This window comes from Trachemys scripta, chromosome 2, assembly GCF_013100865.1.
Source record: "Trachemys scripta elegans isolate TJP31775 chromosome 2, CAS_Tse_1.0, whole genome shotgun sequence".
NCBI classification, from domain to species: Eukaryota; Metazoa; Chordata; order Testudines; family Emydidae; genus Trachemys; species Trachemys scripta.
This window is the reverse complement of record NC_048299.1, coordinates 276,153,134-276,174,625: the sequence shown is the minus strand read 5'-3', so window position 1 is coordinate 276,174,625 and position 21,492 is coordinate 276,153,134.

The following is a 21,492-nucleotide window of genomic DNA, read 5'->3' as shown; positions in this document are numbered from 1 at the left end:
TTACATGGTTAACATCTAACAAGATATAGGTAAACACTTACAATTAGTATTTACCTCTAATTCTCTAACAATACAGGTTTGCATTTCAGAGCTGTAGCCTATTTAACACGGCTTTGTTAGCTATTTATAAGGAATAGCCCTAATTACCATTTATATACATTTCTCATATGTCTTTAAAGGTTGAATTTGAGTCACTTAGCCTGCTAGTTGTTTTAACCCTTTCTGGCTCAGTGTCACTCTGGGTTTAGAGAGTTGCACCGAGTTGCATCTTCATGGCTGAGGATGTGAGGGAGATTCCCAGACCTGAGCCATTCTTTTTAGGTGACAGATCTGAGGAACTGTCCCAGATTGAGGTGTTATGAGAGGAGGTTTTGGAACAGAGTGGTAAACTAAACAGTAATAAGTCACCAGGACCAGATGGGATTCACCCAAGAGTTCTCAAATGTGAAATTGCGGAACTACTAATTGTGGTATGCAACCTATCATTTAAATCAGCTTCTGTACCAGATGAATGAAAGATAGATAAGGTGACACCAATTTTTAAAAAAGGCTCCAGAGGTGATCCTGGCGGTTACAGGCCGGTAAGCCTAACTTCAGTATCAGGCAAACTGGTTGAAACTATAGTAAAAAAACAGAATTATCACTAGATGAAAACGATTTGTTGTTGTGATCTGGAAAAAGGGGTAAACAGTGAGGTGGCAACATTTGCAGATGATACAAAACTACTTAAGATAGTTAAGTCCAAAGCAGACTGTGAAGAGTTACAAAGGGATCTCACAAAACTGGGTGACTAGGAAACAAAATGACAGATGAAATTCAATTTTGATAAATGCAAAGTAATGCACATTGGAAAACATAATCCCAACTATACATATCAAATGATGGGGACTAAATTAGCTGTTACCACTCAAGAAAGAGATCTTGGTGTCACTGAGGATAGGTCTCTGAAAGCATCCACTCAGTATGCAGCAGCAGTCAAAAAAGTGAACAGAATGTTAGGAACCACTAGGAAAAGGATAGATAATACGACAAAAAATATCATGTTGCCTCTATATAAATCCATGGTACACCCACATCTTGAATACTGTGTGCAGATGTGGTCACCCCATCTCAAAAAAGATATATTACAAATGGAAAAGGTTTAGAAAAGGGCAACAAAAATAGGGTTTGGAACAGCTTCCATATGATGAAAAATTAATAATATTGGGACTTTTTAGCTTGGAAAAGAGATGACTAAGGGGGGATATGACAGAGGTCTATATAATCATGACTGTTGTGGCAAAAATTAATAAGGAAGTGTTATTAACTCCTTCTGTAACACAAGAAGTACAAGTCACCAAATTAATAGGCAGTAGGTTTAAAACAAACAAAAGGAAGTATTTCTTGACACAACGCACAGTTAACCTGTGCCAGAGGATGTTGTGAAGGCCAAGACTATAACGGGGTTCAAAAAAGAACATAAATTCACGGTGTTTAGGTGCATCAATGGCTGTTAGCCAGGATGGGCAGGGGTAGTGTCCCTAGCCTCTGATTGCCAGAACATTCCCTCTGAAGCACCTGGCATTGCCCACTCATGGAAGACAGGATACTGGACCTTTGATCTGACCCAGTATGGCCATTCTTATGCTCTTAATAGTCATAAGAATGATGAAAGAATTGGTAAACATGCCCTATAGTGAGATGCTCGGGTAGCTCAAGCTATTTAGCGTAGCAAAGAGCAGGTTAAGAGATGACTTGATCACAGTCCATAAGTACCTAGGTGGGAAAGAAATATTTGATATTAAGCTCACCAGTCTAGCAGACAAAGGTAAAACATGGTCCAATGGCTGGAAATTGAAGCTAGACACATTCAAATTGGAAATAAGGTGCAAATTTTAAGCAGTGAGAATAATTAACCATTGAAACAACTTACCAAGGTTCGTGGTGGATTGTCTATTATGGGCAATTTTTAAATTAAGATTGGATGTTTTTCTAAAAGATGTGCCCTAGTTCAAACAGGAATTAATGCAGGGAAGCCCTGTGGCCTCTGTTACACAGGAGGACGGATTAGATCGCAGTCGTTCCCTTCTGGCCTTATAATCTGTGAATTGCTGAGTTTACAAGAGTTGAGAAGATGAAGTGTTAATGGGTACAATTCCATTTTTGCCTTATTTCTTGAAATGTTTTCATTTGATGCTACCTGAGAGAGAAGAAAGGAAGCTGAGGAAAGCAGAGCTGGCTGGAAAATTCATCCGACTGGACCACTAGCATGAGTATTGACAAGAGGATAGGAAAGGAAAGTTCCTCCTCCTGGGTAGCTCGGCCTGAAATGCAGGCACCCAATTTATAGGCGGCAAAACATCCTCTGTGGTGATCCTGGTGGCGGGGGATTAGGGGGCTGGCAATTGCAACGGTTTAAGCACTTGAGGTCAAGCAGAACAATTCTTGTTACCAACTGGACAATCATCCAGCTTCAGTATTCATCTATTCTTACTTTGCCTCTGCAAAGGTTGGTCATGGATGGTGGACTGTGTGGCGTAGGGGAATTTGGGAATGAGATATAGAAACTTTGAACCTCTAGTTGATCAGTTTCACGTTTGCCCCAGGTGGATAGTCACCAGATGTTATTGTCCTCTGATTTCTGTCTGAAATGAGTTGACAGGTCTCAGTCCTGTCCACAGATGCTCACCTCACAAAATTACCGTCAAAAATTGGTGCCAGTAGGCCAAAGCGTAAGCTGAACTGACCGCACACCTCTGATGTATCTCTATCCAGATCAGAGTGAGGCATGTGGCTTGGGCGTTGTAAGGGAAGCTTGCATTGGGGCTCCCGGAATGCTGACTAGGTGGGTAAAGAGAGAACGCCAGAATCCATGGCTGTCACTCTTGTATCTTGCCTGAGTGAGCAATATATTAAAATATAGGTGGGATTGCTTGGAAAGTCATCGAAAGAATTTATAAGTAGATAAATGATGGCAGCAGTTTGTTATGTAGAACTGTGTGTGTGTATGTGTGTATATTGGGTGAACTTCTACTTTTTAATCTGGTATGGTGCTGGGAGAAGTTTTCCTACTTTTTTTTACCACATTAAGAAAATTTGTATAAGAGTGTTTAAAAGTTTGCCAAGATTTAAGACTAAAGAAATCCCTTTTGCATCTTCTAAATGGATGATTGAGCTTTCAGCGGTTACTTTCTCACTATGGAAATCTTTAAACCATTATACTTGTTTTCTTTAGCACTCATATTAAAAACAAAGTGAGTTGTTTCATCTTTCCGAAAGTGCTTTGTTCTGCCTGCTGTGTGCAAAAGCATTTTAATTGATCTTTCAGACAGTCTAGAAAAGAGGAGGGTGGGAGGAAAAGATATTTCACGCAGCACACAATTTTTGCTGGTTTTGTCTGAAAATAAGAAACCACTTCATCACCGTTTATGTATTTAGCCACACAGTTTATGCATGTAGTGTAATTATACTTTGTCAGCATACAAAAGTATTTGAAAAACACACACCTTGATCAATATTATCCAGCATATCACAGGATACTGTCATATCTGTCACAGTATAAACTAGCTCAGGGTGACTCAAGAGGTGGTTTTGTCATAAACTTAGTGTTGGTTATTACAGCCCTGATTGGTGCTATCACCATTCTTTTTGTGGTAGTTTTTGGTGTGGCGTAGTTCTTATTTTAGCTGAGGGAGAAAAACAGATAATTAAAAATACAATAAAAAATCCCCTCATTTGCCAGACTTAAGCAGACTAGTACCCCACCTAGACCTGTATTCTTTCTCCTTCAGAGTCCAATGCCAGGATGCATCAGAGGGAGATGTAAAACACCTTCCGCGCCCCCAGAAATGTGCAATACTATATTCCACAGGGGACATTTCTTTAGGAAAGAAGTCTGGCAAAGTAGGAAATAATTGTTGAGGTCTTCCTTGGCTGATGAGTTTGCCACCATGCTTACATGAGACTTTGGCACTTCTTTTTAAGCTAAAATCTTCTGAACCACTGTTAGATGAGGTCAAATAAAAGGCCTGAACCTCTTGTAGGAGTAGCCCATTTAGTATTTTGGATGTATCGAACAATACCTGTCTGAAACTTGGCATGCACTGAAAGATTCTTCTTGAGAAGATTTCTGTCCACAAAACCTGTAGGTAACTTTCTTATATAGAGTTATGATTGGTAACTGTGTGAGAAAGATAGGGTATTGTAGCCTGATCTTTAGATTATGTAATTATTTATATTATTACATTGATTACTTAAGAATCCCCAGTTATTACTTTACAGGTTCTTGTCCCAAGATCAGACTCAGTACATTTGCACATCCATATACGCACAACATCCCTTGTAGAGCAATCTGAAATGTTAGCTGCCATCTTCCTCATCACCATCGCCTTCCCCATCATCACCTATAACCATCGTTCTGGCCCCTCCTAAGGATAACATCATCTTCCTATCACCCCTAGGCTGGGATGCAGCTTTCATAATATGATATGCTGACAACACTGTGTTTGATGCATATTCAATAGGGGTATTTCCCTTTTTCCTTATTTGCATATCCTTACCTTACTAATTTTGGAATGTCCTTCCCCTATAGGTTAGTACAGCAATGATCTTAATTTATCATATACGTCAATTCGTTACCATGGCACTCTTGTTGTTAGGTATCTGTGGATGTAGCTCATGTACCTGTTATGTATGTCAATTCGTTGCCAGGACACTCTTGTGGTTGGACTCATATTCCGGTAGTCAGAAATTCCCCTTAAACACTCTATTTTCAGCTCCCCGTTACTTGGGGTTTCCACTGGACCATGTATCTGTGCAAAGTTTATCTGTTCAGAGTTCATAAGCCTCGAGCCTTATGCTAACTTGCTGAAGCTAATGTCTTACAGGATACAGGCCTGTGGGTTTCTTGCATTACTGCTGAATATAATGCAAAGCAGAATATAATAAAAGCAAGCTAGCCCACGGGGCTACAGCATAAAACAAACCTTGGATAAGCAACTGCTCAACTGATTACCTGTATCACCCTTTTTAGGGTTCTTTTAATTTTGATTGCCTCTTGGGTATCTCTCTTGTGCTAATTGGTTAGCAACTCTGCTGTTGTTAATACAACAGAGGAAGAACAATCCAAAGCTAGATCATAACAGTTTGGTCAGTTACTTCTGTATCTGCCAGTTCACCAAAGTCATCTTCCCAATGGATTTCTAGCAGTCAACTCTTTCTAATCTACTTTCCCACAAATTATATTAACCGCAGGATCTGACTAACACTCCTATCTCACATAAACTCCTACATTTATGACAAACTGTATAGACTGAGTACAGTGCAAGAAGCTTTCACACTTGGTCTCAGTTTATGTCTGTATACACCTGGAACTTGAAAGACTATGAAATCATTACCGACAGTAGACAGTGTTCTACAAACTTAGCTAACTACAGTAATTTGTTTAGTTCTAAAGCCACTTTACAACAATCTCAATTGGAAGCTGTTACAAAACAAGGAAACAGACTAACTCTGTGACAGTCTTTAAAGCACATACATAAGCATGCACACTTCCTTACTAATTAGGCATCCACTTTCAGGAAGCGGTCAACTGATTGATTAGGGTCGTCACCCAAGAAAAAGTCTGGGTGTTACTCATCACCAGATCTTTGCTTTCAGCTCAGTTACTGTTCACGGCAGGAGTTGACACTGCAAACACAGCTGGAGCGAAGGAAGGACATAATAGTATTTTCCTGGTGCACCGTCAGGCAAACTGAATTGATAGAAAATAGACAGTCAAAGGTACTTCTCCGAGATAGGGACTTGAAATCACCAGGAGGACTCCCAGATGGTCAGTCCAAGACCTCAGTCTTCTTCCAGGTGTCTCATAGACTTTAAGGTCAGAAAGGACTATCATGATCATCTAGTCTGACCTCCTGCGCATTGTAGACCACAGAACCTCATCCACCCACTCCAGTAATAGATCCATAAACTCTGGCTGAGTTACTGACATCCTGAAATCATGGTTTAAAAACTCCCAAGTTACAGAGAATCCACTATTTAGAGTAGTTTAAAACTGCAGGTGACCCGTGCCCCACGCTGCAGCAGAAGGCAAAAACCTCCCAGGGTCTCTGCCAATCTGACCGGAGGAAAAATTCCTTCCCAACCCCAAATATGGTAATCAGTTGGACCCTGAACATGTGGGCGAGACCCACCAGCCAGACACCTGAGAAAGAATTCTCTGTAGCAACTCAGAGCCCCCCCCATCTAGTGTCCCATCACCGGCCATTGGAGATATTTGCTGCTAGCAGTTGCAGATCGGCTACATGCCATTGTAATAAATAATAATATAATAATAATATGTGGAGATATACCTATCTCCTAGAACTGGAAGGAACCCTGAAATGTCATCGAGTCCAGCCCCCTGCCTTCACTAGCAGGACCAAGTACTGATTTTTGCCCCAGATCCCTAGGTGGCCCCCTCAAGGATTGAATTCACAACCCTGGGTTTAGCAGGCCAATGCTCAAACCATCTCCTCTATAAACTTATCAAGCTCAGTCTTGAAGCCAGTTATGTTTTCCCCCCACCTCTCTCCTTGGAAGTTAGGTTGTCTGCTCTCACCATCCAGTCAGGGAATGAGATGTCACCATTTGAGTTCTTGCAACTGGGGCTGATATTTTCCCATCTTCGTGCAACGCATCTTGTCACACCAGCTTGCATAAGATAAATTAGGCCATACCTGTTGGTACAACCATCTTGGGGCATAGCAAACCAGCCACTGTGCAAGTTCTGGTCAGCAACTTACCTCTCCAAGTTGCTTTCAGTGGGCCTCCACTGAGGTGCATCCCTTGGCCAAATTTGCAGTTCTGCTTGCTCAAGTTGCCGTTTCTCCTTCCAAACTCCTGTTAGCTGCTGAAATGTCTAGTTTAAAATTCATATAATTTATACAAAGTCCCTCCCTCTTTAAACTTCTTTTAACAATCCTTCATACAACGCAAAATCACTTCAAGAACTGTTGTTATCCAGCAGGCTGAAACATTCCAGGTATTTTCCATTCCTGGTCTCCTTGTTTTAACAACAATGGTGGGACCTTGGTGTGTATGGCTGAGCTGAATCTGGGCATTATTGCTCAAACAGTTACATTTCTGATTATTTCACTCTGTGATCAGGTGTCCTTGTAAACACAGTATTTGGTTTAAGTTCTTTTTATTGACTGCTTCTTTTGGCACAGGTGTATTTCACTAACTTGATGACATAGGCATGCTTGATTGCAGATATTAGCCTTACTCCTTCACTTGACTAAAGTAAAAGAAATCAATATGAACACAGCCCCTTTTTCCCCCTCAACAAGATTTCCCAAGAGGTAAACCCCATCATTAAAGTTTACAATATTTTGCCCAAAGTTATATCACTTATACTCAACTTCCCTTTTATACATATAACTTGATTTAATCATTATATTTCATCAAGTTCCCCATTTGCCTGCTGTGTCTGACACATCATATAATACCTTAGTGTTTGATAAAATTTATTTTTTCACAGCCAGGGAAAAAAGGGGCTCCTCTTTAGCTGCACAAGCAGTACACTCTGAATTTCCTGACTGTTGAAGTATCAGAGGGGTAGCCGTGTTAGTCTGGATCTGTAAAAGCAGCAAAGAGTCCTGTGGCACCTTATAGACTAACAGACGTATAGGAGCATGAGCTTTCGTGGGTGAATACCCACTTCTTCGGATGCGTGGCTCATGCTCCTATACATCTGTTAGTCTATAAGGTGCCACAGGACTCTTTGCTGACTATTGAAGAAATCTAGCTGTTAGACCTTGATTTTTTTTTTCTCTCAGCCCTTTGTCCTGTCTTTTCTAAATAGCTTTGACACCTTGGAAATTCTTGAATAGCAATAATTCATAATTTTGGGGCCGTAATTTCTACATTGGCTCCTCCTTCTCTATTCTAAGGAATAACACAATAATGAAAACCATGGAACTGTCAAGAGGCCAGTTAGACATCACCGCTTGACTTGCTTATTGATGCATCCCATCCTCATTTTCCATTCTGTTTAGGTTGGAGACAGGGACCTTGCATTTTACTCAGCTGTAAAGCAACGTGGCAAACTTTTGGTTCTATAGACTGAATAAATAATAATTACAGATATCCTTGTATTACTGTTTTAAAAACAACACCACTTGCAAGGGGAAAAAAAGTCCATTGAGATGGAAACATCTAGTTTCTTCTAAGGGTATGTCCTGGGATAGAAAGAGATCTGGCTTATTGCAAGAGAGGGATGGAGTCTTAGAGGACTAGGTAGTAGAAACTCTGATATCCTAAACCTGATTCTGACATAGTGTGTCTTTGTGGTCATGTGTTAAATCACTGAACATTTTCTTGCCGTTAAAATGGAGGTGACAATAGTCAGCTGCCTCACAGGGATTAAAGAGGATTAATTAAATGTTTGTAAAGTGCTTTGAAGATTGAAAGCGTTCTAAGAAAATTACAGCAGAATTATATCCTAATATTAGAAACTGCCTTCCATTCCGTGCACAGCAACCGCTTCAGTCGTATGGAACTTTCACACCTTTATCTATGAATGTGTGTGACTCTCCACCTCACCGGATCCAAAAGCTACCATATATTGATTCAGTGAACTGACTGCCAGACGCCATTGCAGCTTCTTCTGGTGCACGAGTGTATTTTGGATAATGCAATACAACTGTATTTTGCATAGTCCCTTCCACACATATTAGTTTGATGGAAGGAAGAGGCAATGAGAAGGTTCAGGCCGGTAGAGCAGACAACCATCTGATACGGTAAGAGATGTCTGTTATTTGGTGCCATAATGCCCTGTGACCCGTGCCCAGTCAGGAGCTACTTGGAAGCACTGGATCAGATAACAGTTTCCAATTGGTTGTTAAACGACTGCTCACACCCTGCGATACGAACTCTGATATTATTTTAGAAAAGCCTGCGCTTGTGTTTTTCATATCATTGTCCTTTATTTTCTTGAATTGCATGCGAGTCCTTCTAACGGCAGAACAGGGTGATGTTTGAAAGGGTAATAATGTTCCAGGAAGGTTCTTGTACCAGCTAGGGAGGGAAAGTCCATGAACTAACTAGTGGTAACTTAATGGAGGCTTTTGAAAACAAGAAGATAGGTTTGAAGGGCAGACTGTAGTGTATAGAAGCACTTAGAAATGTCCTTAGAAAACTCTAACACTCTAGGAGAACATTTATTTTTCCTGATATGAAGTGTGGCATATTTTATTCCTCCCCTTAAAGTTCCCGCCGTAGAGTTTCAATGGACTTCATGTGCCAAGTACTTTTCGTTTAGAGTATTGATTTGAATCTATGATTAATCCTGCTCCAGCTGGAAAGTAGTGGGTTTATTTGCAGAGCATGTTTGAGAAGATATGTCTGACATGTTACCAAGCTTTTCAAGAGGAAGTGGGTGAGGCCTCAGCCAGAGGTTTGTGTGAGCTTGTAATATTGATGCTCCTGGATGAGATGAGTGGGTGAGATTTAAGTTTAGTTTTCCTTTCCATCTATCCCTTTAATCTTTCCTTAATGGCTGGTATTCTCCCTACCTCTTCTTAAGAAGTTGCTCCTAACTTTAGCTGCTTTTTTTATAAATTTTTTTTAGTGACACTTTTATTAAGAAATCAAAGCCTCAGTACAGCAAGTTCCTTAATTATGTGTGCAAGAGTAGTACCAATGGGACATTGGGACCTAGGACTAGATGGGACCTCGTGGGTCATTGAGTCCAGTCTGCTGCTATCACAGGCAACCCCCTGGTTGCACTGACTTCAGTGGGAGTCAGTGAGGGTGGGAGTACAGAGTCTCTTTCTGTTGGACAATAATAGTCACCAAAAGGTTAGTCTCAAAGCCTCTTCCTTTCTTATGTCACCATTAAATTAATAATGTATAATAATATATTGAGATATCCTATTGCCTAGAACTGGAAGGGACCCTGAAAGGTCATTGAGTCCAGCCCCCTGCCTTCACTAGCAGGACCAAGTACTGATTTTGCCCCAGATCCCTAAGTGGCCCCCTCAAGGATTGAACTCACAACCCTGGGTTTAAGCAGGCCAATGCTCAAACCACTGAGCTATCCCTCCCCCCTGGTAACAACCTGCACCCCTCGATGGGAGTTCTGGGAGCTCTTGGAGTCAAGTTCTCAGATAAAACTAGAAACCAAAGGAGCAGACTCTTTTACCATGTAGTCCAGTATCTCAAATACAGAGAAGTTTTTTATGGGGAGATGTGCTGGCCTCTGGGATTTTACATGGAGGAGCAGTGCTGATGACACAGCTTGTTCTCATGAATCTGCATGAAGGCTGAAAATGTGATTGGCTTTTTTCATGTTGCATTTGAGTATTTCATATTGTAGTTCAGCAGACATGGTGTTAACTCTAGAAAGGGAGGGGGCGATGGATTCTCAGGTATCAGCTAGTAGGCAAGTGAACAGTAAAGTATTTACAGGCTCTGAAATGATGGAACTATGGTTGGGGTTAAATATCTTTGAATCCTTCTAAAATGTCATAGAGTCATAGAGTTCAAGGCCAGAAGGGACCAATAAATCATCTTGTCTGACCTCCTGTATATCACAGCCTACTCTTACCACCCAGCACCTGCACACTAACCCAGCAACCAAAATGAAATCAAACTATTACAACTCGCAGGAGACTCTAGACTATAATGTGCCACATGTAGAGAATAGAGGGGCTGAGGTGCATTGGGGCCCAAAGCAAAGATGTATAAGGTTGTATCCTCCCTTAATATGGTTGCTTTGTTGGAATCATTAGCTTTCTCCAGATGCTCTTTACATGGAGATGCATCATTATGTGAACCAAGGAGCTGGTGGTCTTTTTTGTTGTACAGCTCTGGTGCGACCACCCTTGAAATATAGTGTACAGTTCTTGGGCTCTCAATACCAAAAAAATGTCAGACAATTCACTGAAGAGCGGCAAAAAGCCTTAAAGGACTCTGAGGAATGACGTAGGGATGGCAGGTCTGTTAGTTCCTCCTAAGAAGTCCATGGGATCTTCATCTGGGGATCTGTAGTTGAGTAAGTAGGAGTTCTTGGCTTCTTCTGTCCTTTACTTTGTAGATAAAAATATTTTTGGTGCCTTTCTATTGTCTTCAGTTTATCGATATCTTTATTACCATCTGGTAGTCTAAATGGAATGCAGTGCTCTAGCAATGTTCTCAGTAGTTGTGTTAGCAGTACATACTGTAGTAAATTATGGATCTTTTCATGCAAGTGAATTTAGTGCTGAAAGAAAGTCCCAGATGGTTATTCTTCAAGGCTGAAATCTAGAGCTAGCACTGCTCGAAGAATGGGGACAGGGGAATTCTGAATCTTTTGTTGTTGGAAAATTCAAAACTTTTTGACCAGCTGTATTCGCAGAATAGGAACATCATAGAAAGTTACCTCAGCATGGGAAAGATGCCTCGCACTGCTCAGACAATGTGCTCCAACCCCAGACTGGAAAGACCATCTCTAGAATGAGAGTTTTCATACCCATTCAGACTTGCATCTGAAGAAGTGAGGTTCTTACCCACGAAAGTTTATGCTCCCAATACTTCTGTTAGTCTCAAAGGTGCCACAGGACCCTCTGTTGCTTTTTACAGATTCAGACTAACACGGCTACCCCTCTGATACTTCATACACATTCTTTCCCTTGGCCTTTGATGAGAATTTCAACAAAGGTGCCAGTTAGTGATGATTGCAGTGATGTGTGATCTGGACACTTGTCTGCTAGACTGATGCTAACTGTACGCTTGTCATCACCAGACATTGAACTGTGTTTAGTCTCTCCTGATCGGGGATGGACATGAATTGATGACCTAGAGGTGAATGATTACGTATTATGTTACTAATTCCCTGCACAGTGTGTTCTTCCAACCTCTGAGGTTTGCACTTCAGTTAATGGTAAAGGCCCAAGCTCTTAAAGGCCATACCGGCAAGATCTGTTTGCGTGACTGTCGTTAACATCTTTGACGGGTTTGGATGCAGTAGAGGAAATGGATCGGGGGCATGGCTCTATAAAATAAAATTAGCTCTGGTCATTGATTATATATCCCTTTCTATAGAGATATATATAAATCTTTTTTAAGCTTCACCATTTCCACGTCACCTGCAGTGACTGGAAGGAGCTCATCAGCTATTGGGACTAGCTGGAGGGGAGGAGAAAGCAGTCATTGGTTAACTTCAGCTAATGACTGAAGTCCAATGACTTTCAACATCTGTTGCCCTATTCTGGAATGGGAAATGAGCAGGGTATGTCCTTCCCCATGGCTGCCAGTTGCAGAAGAAATGAAGAAATTCTACCACTCCGTATCTCCCGACAATTCATTAATGTTTGTAACATTTCAAGTTTCCTTTTTGCAGACGTATCTTTTTCAGTTCTGGTGAAACAGCTAAGCGACTGTAAATTCTTGTGGTTTGGTAAATGTCACAAGCACAGTTCAGCTTGTAAGATTCTTGTAAGATTCCTTCATAAACATTTAAAAGAACAATTAATCAAATGCAGTGCTATGTGCTAAAGGTCTGCTGCGAACCTGGTCTGTGTAACAGAATGCTCCAAATTATCTGTTGGATGGAGGTTGTGATCCAATTTCCTCTCTGCATTTGGGAGGTTGGGACAGGGTGAAAAAGAACAAAACAAAACAAACAAAAAACCCTGCTTCAAATCAGCCTGGAGGCAGCCGTGCTGTAAGAGACTGAAAATTATTTTTTGAACAGAAAGTCCGAAAATAAATCCTAAATTGCCTCCATAATGGTGGACTGAGCATGCAACTGGCAGGCATGCAGAAGGACACCTGAGTCCCACCACTTTCAACATCTACTACCATATTCTGGAACATGGGGTGAGCAGGCTGTGTCCTTCCCAATGCTTGCCAGTTGCCAAAGGAGGTCTTCAATACATGGTAAGCTGTTTGCTGGTAGTAAAGCTCTCTCCTGGCCTTTTTCAGCACCTCTTTAGAGTGCGAACTTCAAGAAATTTTGGCTCTTCCGTTGTTGTTGTTGTTGTTTTGGAGGCTATTTGGCTGAGTTATCAGAGAACATGAATAGAGATTTATTTCTTCCACGCCTTTCCAAATACATGGGCATCCTCTGGTCTGAACATTTACTCCTGCTCATTCCACCACAATGGAGGCAGTTTAGGGTTTATTTTGGGGCTTTCTGTTGTTCACAAAAATAATTTTCAGTCTCTTATAGCACGGCTGCCTCTGGATTGATTTGAAACTAGTTTTCTTTTTTTTTCTTTTTCACCCCCTTCTACCGCCCCAAATGCAGAGAGGAAATTGGATCACAACCTCCATCCAACAGATAATTTGGGGCATTCTGTTACACAGACCAGGCTCAGCGGCAGACCTTTAGCACATAGCACTGAATTTGATTAATTGTCCTTTTAAATGTTTATGAAAGAATCTTTCAAGAACAGCTGAACTGTGCTTGTGACATTTACCAATCCGCAAGAATTTACAGTTGCTTAGTTGTTTCACCAGAACGGTAAAAGATAAGTTTGCAGAAAGGCAACTTGAAATGTTATGAAAATTAGTCAATTGTCAGGAGGAATGGAGAGGTAGAATTTCCTATCTGATGTAAACTACGTTTTTACTCCCGTCTCAAGTACATCAGCAGCTACACAAACTTTTGCCTGTAATAACCACTTACTCATCCCACCTAAGTTTGCTAGCAGAGAAGATGACGGCTTTTTTTTTAAGCATTGAAGTGATAATGCAGGCAAGAGTAACTCAAATGTGCAGCCTGACTTTGTATTCCTCAGTCTCAATACTTATTTAGTATCTGTAGTCTAGGAAGGATTGGATTTTTATTGGTAAATGTCAGTAAACGTCGATTTCACCTTACACACACTGACCAAATATCTATAATAATTGAAATGTACAGATAGGTAAAGTAAGAAAAATGCTGCTTGAGAACTTATTAGCATTTGATTTAAGGATATTTACTTTGTATATTTTGACATGTGATGTTGACAATTTGTGTTTTAACAGTTAAGCTTTAACTTTTTGAATCTCAATGTCTACTGTCATTAAATAATTTTTGTCTGACCTCCCTCCATAATTTCCTGGAACTGTGAAAATTTAAATAGATAAAAATAAAAAAAATGCTTAAAAGTGAACATCAATATTATCTATCAAAATTATAAAAAAAAGTCGAATTCTGCCAAGCCTAAAGATATGTACTTAACAAATCATATGGGCAAATGTCTCAAGCACAAAACATTGTCATTATAATAAAATATAGAATTGTAGTTACATAGGGTGATCAGGAGTGGATTGGCGTCTTACTTTCTCTGTGTGGGACAGTGAGATTTGTAATTATGAGGACATAGGAATTGTCAGACTGGATCAGACCCAAGATCCATCTAGTCAGGTATCCTGTCTCTGGTGGGGGCCAGCACCAGATGTTTCAGAAGAAGATGCAAGAATCCCACTGTAGGTAGATGAGGGATAATCTGCTGTCCACATGAGGTCTCATCCACTTCTCTAATAGTTGGAAACTGGCTTGAGCCCTGAAACACAAGGTTTAATATTCCTTCCAACATTTGTTACAATTAATTACAATTCTGGATATTCTTTAAGTAGATGGAACAGTCCAGTCCCGTTTTGAATCCTGTTAAGGTCTTGGCTTCAACAGTGTCCTGTGGCATTGAGTTCCACAGTTTAATAACAGTTGTGCGAAAAAGTATTTCCTTTTATTGGTTTTGATTTTCTCACCTTTTAATTAAATTGAGTGTTCCCTTGTTCTTGTCTTATTAGACTTCTCCCATGTCCCCTCTCAATCATCTTCTCTCTAAGATAACAGTCCTAATGTTTTCCATATCTCTTCAATGGAGTTTATTTTTCCAGGCCCTTGATCATTCTTACCACTCTTCTCTGGACCCCTCGCCCCCTAGTTCTGCAATATCCTTTTTGAGGTGGGGTGACATGTACTGCACACAGTATTCCAGCTGAGGCCACTCCATTGATTTATATAAAGGCATCAGAATATTGTCTGCATTATTCACAGTCTCATTCCTAGTGCATCCAAACATCTTGACAGCACCTACATGTTCGGCAGAGGTCTTTCTATGAGTTGCCTATAGTGACGCCTAGGTCCCTTCCTTAAGTTTAATTTAGACCCTGTAAGGAGTAGAAGTGATTTGTTCCCTCCCATCCCCAGGTGCAGTACTTTGCATTTATTGACAGTGAATTTTTTTGCCATCATCTTGCCCATTCTCCTAGCTTATTTAGGTCTCTCTAAAATCCCTCACTGTCTTTTTAGGTTCAGACTAACCTAAATAACTCTGTCATCTGCAAATGTTGCTATCTCACTACTCTCCCCCATCTCCGGTTCATTAATAAATACATTAAATAACACGGGACCTAGAACAGACCCATGCGGTTGATATTTTGCCATGATGACAATTGACCATTTCATCCTACTTTTTGCTTTCTGTCTCTGAGCAAGGTTTTGTCCATAATAATACTTTGCGTCTTGCCCCATAACTACTTAGCTTTTTTAATAGCTTCTTGGTGCCAGGCCTTTTGAAAGTATAAATAAATTATCAACTGGTTCTCCTTTATCCACTGCTTTGACGTGTCCAAAGAATTCTGAGACTAGTGAGTAGAAATTAAAATTAATTGTCAGCATCCCCTCCATACTTTAAATTAAAGGAAAAAAGAAAAACAAAACCTTGCTGTCCGCTAACGGAGGCGTAATGAACTGGTGGCTAAAGTATATGAGCCTGTGTAAGGAACTTGGATTCTAATCCCAGCTTTGATTCTGACTTTCTCTTTGACCTTGGTCAAGTCATGTAACTCTAGTCTCAGTTTCTTCACCTGTAGAATGTAAATAGTGCTTACCTGCTTCACAAGGGCATTCAACATTAATCAGAAGCTACTCAGATCCTCTGATGGAAGATGCGATAGGCCAGTGGTCCCCAAACTTTTCAAAGTCATGCTTCCCCTTGCCCCTCTCCGCTCCCCCTGTGCCACTGGGAGTGGGCTGTAGCTCCTGGGGAGTGGGGGATGTGAATAGGGGCTGAGGCTGGGGCCGCAGCTTGGGGGGTGGATCTGGGGCCGGGAATGGAGTCACAGTCAGGGGCCGAGTCTGGGGGTAGGGCGAGTGTGGAGCCACTGTCAGGGGATGAGTCTGGGGGTAGGACTGGGAGCTGGGGCCACGGCTGGGGGTGGGGCCAGAGCAGAGCTGGAAGTGGAGCAGGGCTGGATGGCGCTGCCTCCCCACCCCCTATGGGGACTGGCCTGGGCCCAGCTGTGCCCCCCCCCCAACTTTCCTCCATGCCCCCATCAGGGGGGTGCGCCCCACAGTTTGGTGACTTCTTCTATAGGATGACCAGTTATTACCCTCAAACTATATTGACTGTACATCTGCTTCATAGTGTTCTGGCTTTTTCCAACCTTGCAATATTCACTTGTATAGACCTAAAGAGTGACATTTTTTCCAAAGCCACGTAGGGGATGTAGATGCACAACTTCCACTGAAATTTGTACCATAATAGAGGATGTATTCAAAGGTACAAATAAGGGTTAGGCACCTAACCTTCATCTGTGCCTTAGAAAACCTCTCCCTGGGTCTGAATCCCCTAGACGGCTTTAAAAATCACTGCTAACAGGTATTTATAATAGATGATTTGCAGTATATGACAGTCTGTTATCCTGCATATGTTAGTGCATGATGATTTCACTTGTACATGTTTATTTCCTCTTCAAATTGTAGCTGTGGTCAGAGAATGGTGTAAGTCCTTACTCAGTGTAACTTGACTCACATCTGCTCACTTCACAACACAAAAACATGTTTTCTTACTGGTTAGCTCTGCAGAGCCACTACCATTGTGGGCGAGTGACCTGAAGTCTATTTTGCTCATGTGTCACTCACAGAATTGTCAGCTGAGTTCCAGCCTTCAAATCTTTGCTACTGGTAATGATTTAAGGGAAAAGGGAATTCTTGTGAAAAGTTTTCCGCTGTTGCTAGCTGCGGTTTGCATCCGCTAGTGTTTTTATCAGAGCACATCTCATTGGCATGGTGCTTAAAATGCATGGGACAGCTTGTCTACAGGAAGGCATCATTTCTAAAAGCAGACCCAGTGTTAATGGTGGGCAGTGTTTGTAAAATTTCCTTGGTGCAGGTGAGGCTTAAAAGGCCTCAGATCTTAGATGGAGTTTGTAGATCTAGCAGTTAGAAAAAAAAAATCTTTTGAGTTGTAACCAGAGCTTGGTATTTGAACAATCCTTTACACTTCTCTCATGCCTTTTATTCAGGGATCTCAAAGCACTTCATTCAGCCTCCCAGGTAGGGAAATACGGAGAAAGAATAATTCATAGAACCTCATGGCGTGATGTCATTTTGTTAACATGTAACCACATTTTAAGTATTCAATAAAATATAGTTCCTGGATTAACGGAGAAGATTGTCATTGCATTGGGTCCCTTGTGGTTTTGTGCGAAGTCCTGCTGCTGTGTGAGATAAATAAATCATTATAGCTGCATTCTTAATACCTGAGTATTATGAGTAGTGTTGCACAGAGCTTTATTTGGAAAGTTTGATGAATTTTCAGCTTAGTGTACACACTGCAGAAGTCTTGATTTTTTTGTAATGGTCTTAAAATCTGTAGATACATTTTTTCCTTTGCTTCCCATAAACTGCAGAATGAAATCTTTGTTTCTAGGGGCTGTCTTTTACTTATTTGTGTGTTCAGGGCTAGCACAGTTTGGCTGACAGATGTGCCTTGTTGAATAGGAGAGGTTAGAGGTCATCCAGGGTCTGCATGGTAGAGGCTCCCCAACTCCCTAACAAATAATAATAATGGAGATATCCTATCTCCTAGAACTGGAAGGGACCTTGAAAGGTCATTGAGTCCAGCCCCCTGCCTTCACTAGGAGGACCAGGTACTGATTTTGCCCCAGATCCCTAAGGGGCCCCCTCAAGGATTGAACTCACAAGCCTGGGTTTAGCAGGCTAATGCTCAAACCACTGAGCTATCCCCCCCCCCATAAAGTCTCCCCCCCCCCAACTGTTCCATACTTCTCCCACCCAAACCCAACCACCCTCTAGGTTCACTCCCAGGCTCCAGCCCAGCAGTTACTTCCCTCTCCCTCAGCTCCTCCCTTACCCCTGACTCCCCCAAGAAGCAGTGCGGGAAATCTGTTTCTGTGTTGAATCATTACTCTGAGTTCTGTATTAATATGCCTAGTAAATAATCTATTGGTCAAAAAACATTTTCTGAATCTTTTTTGTCCTCTGTTTTGTTACAGACATACCTGCTGATAGGTATTTTTGAAATAAATTACCGTGATTATATTGTGTTATTTTGACAAATAAAATATGCAGAATTTTGGGGAATTTTAAAATATGCACAGAGTTTTTAATATTTTGGCACAGAATTCCCCCAGGAGTAAAGTTCTTCCATAATTGTTCATTACAGGATTTCTTGTACTGCTGTCTGAATGAGATAGTACTGTCCACTGTCCGACGAGATACTGGAGTAGATGGTCCGCTCAGATACTGTATGGCAATTCCTGTGATCCAAAGTTAACTGGAAACAACTTGATTCATCCACTGCTTGTTTATCTTAACATCATGATGGCTGATAATGTAAACTGAGATTTTCAGCTTGACCTAGTTCATTAGCAGGATAAGTTTAAAGTGATAAACACAAGTGATTTTTACTAATCCTAGCGGGTTTCTGGTGTTGATAGACTTGAATGACAGCTGGCAAGGTACTGAGTATAGTGGGAAGGACCTCACTGAATTTATTAATGTAGAATGCAGTGAATAGAAGGATGTTGCAAAAATGCCTAGATCAGAGGTTTTCAATCTGTGTGGTGCACCGCGCTGTGGGGTGCGGAGAAATGTTTGGGGTGGCGTGGCTGGAGCCCAGACCAGCCCCTACAGGGGGCGGACAGGGAGCGCTGCCCAGTTCCTCTCCTGGCCCCAGCCTTGGCTGCTTGCCTGCACCAATGGGTGCCGTCTGCCTGCCCCGTGCCTGGGGATCTGCTACCTGGCTGCGGTTTCCAGCCCCATGTCTATGTTCCCTCTAATTTTTTCCATCCATGTGCGGAATACATTTTATTATGTGCACCGAGATATGTGCAGATGTGCGCCACCAGTAGAAACAAAAAACCTAGATCTAATATATATTTTTAAAAAGTTATCATAGGGATAATTACTCCAGCCAGGACAGGTTAGGCATTTTAGAACTCACAACTCAAAGAAGTAGATGTAAGTGTAAGAGAGAAATAAAAATTATGAAATGCATAGACCAGTCAAAACACAAAATACACTTCGAAAGAATAAAATTACAGAGAATATATGTGCATTGCAGGAAGTACCAAAAAGTAACAACAATAATACAAGTATGTATTGGGAGGTGAGTGTGAAAGAGACTCTGTGTGTGTGTGTGTGTGTGAGAGAGAGACACACACACACACACACACACACAGAAACTGTGTGTGTGTGTATGACACAGAGACTGTCTTAGCTTACAGGGAACACAAGCCTGGGGTCCCGCCTGCCTGCCCTGCATAATGCGTAAGTTCAAGGAGGTGAGGTACTTACATAAAATGGGTGAGGTAATTTTTTTTTCAGACTCACTGAGCAATCATAGTCAAAATCAGGCCAAAGTGCTGTCTAAATATGGGTTTCATTGCTTTAACTTTAGGCACTCAGGTTTTTTTGGCCACCTTGTTATTAGCAGTAGGTGACTTGCCTTGCAGAGGTTGGGTGAAGGGGAAGGTTGCCTGTTGGAGATGGAGGGGGCCTGTTTGGTTATCTAGTCCATCTCTGGCCAGTGCAAGATTGTTCCTGACCACATATGTGTTAGTGCTTGCACTGTATTCATTGGCTATTGTCTGTTGGTTTCCAAAAATTCCTCTCCTTCCCAGTCTGATCAGCCAAACTCCCAGTAGCCACAGGTTCTGGGTCTATAAGAAGATGCAGTGATAGAGTTCCCTTTTTTCTCTTGCCAGACTAGTAGAACAGCAGTGTCTTAATCCATGTATTTCCCCCCCTTTTTTCCCTTGTTGAAGAAAAATAGCAACAGGGGAGTTTCCTGAAAGAGAGCAGCACTAAAGAGAATTGATTTTGCAGTTTCCTAGTCATTATAAACCTAATGTTCCAGCTACTGCTCTGAACCCCACTGAGTAGAACAGAACCACAGGCAAACTTTATTTGCACAAGGGTTAATTATTGCAGTCCATCATTTATGAATCATGGTAGACGAGCATGGCACTATAGAAACAAAGACAGACAGGTACCCTGAAGAGCTGAGAAACAAAAGTCCCCTAGTGGATTTGACTCTCCAGTGTATTGGTTCCGCTGTAATTGTTTTGTGTACACGATTTCCAGAAAGCAGCACCTCCTGCTGTCAGCTTGGAGTTGAAAGACTGTCCAGTTTTGGAAAGGATACCATGAGTGAGTGCTGTATCTGGGACACTTGGAGTAATTACAAGTTTCAGAGTAGCAGCCGTGTTAGTCTGTATCCGCAAAAAGAAGAACAGGAGTACTTGTGGCACCTTAGAGACTAACAAATTTATTAGAGCATAAGCTTTCGTGGACTACAGCCCACTTCTTCGGATGCATATAGAATGGAACATATATTGAGGAGATATATATACACACATACAGAGAGCATAAACAGGTGGGAGTTGTCTTACCAACTCTGAGAGGCCAATTAATTAAGAGAAAAAAAAAAAAAAAAAAACTTTTGAAGTGATAATCAAGCTAGCCGAGTACAGACAGTGTGATAAGAAGTGTGAGAGTACTTACAAGGGGAGATAGAGTCAACGTTTGTAATGGCTCAGCCATTCCCAGTCCTTATTCAAACCGGAGTTGATTGTGTCTAGTTTGCATATCAATTCTAGCTCTGCAGTCTCTCTTTGGAGTCTGTTTTTGAAGTTTTTCTGTTGTAATATAGCCACCCGCAGGTCTGTCACTGAATGACCAGACAGGTTAAAGTGTTCTCCCACTGGTTTTTGAGTATTTTGATTCCTGATGTCAGATTTGTGTCCATTAATTCTTTTGCGTAGAGACTGTCCGGTTTGGCCAATGTACATGGCAGAGGGGCATTGCTGGCACATGATGGCATATATCACATTGGTAGATGTGCAGGTGAACGAGCCCCTGATGGTATGGCTGATGTGATTAGGTCCTATGATGATGTCACTTGAATAGATATGTGGACAGAGTTGGCATCGGGGTTTGTTACAAGGATAGGTTCCTGGGTTAGTGGTTTTGTTCAGTGATGTGTGGTTGCTGGTGAGTATTTGCTTTAGGTTGGGGGGTTGTCTGTAAGCGAGGACAGGTCTGTCTCCCAAGATCTGTGAGAGTAAAGGATCATCTTTCAGGATAGGTTGTAGATCTCTGATGATGCGCTGGAGAGGTTTTAGTTGGGGGCTGAAGGTGACAGCTAGTGGTGTTCTGTTATTTTCTTTGTTGGGCCTGTCTTGTAGGAGGTGACTTCTGGGTACTCATCTGGCTCTGTCAATCTGTTTTTTCACTTCAGCAGGTGG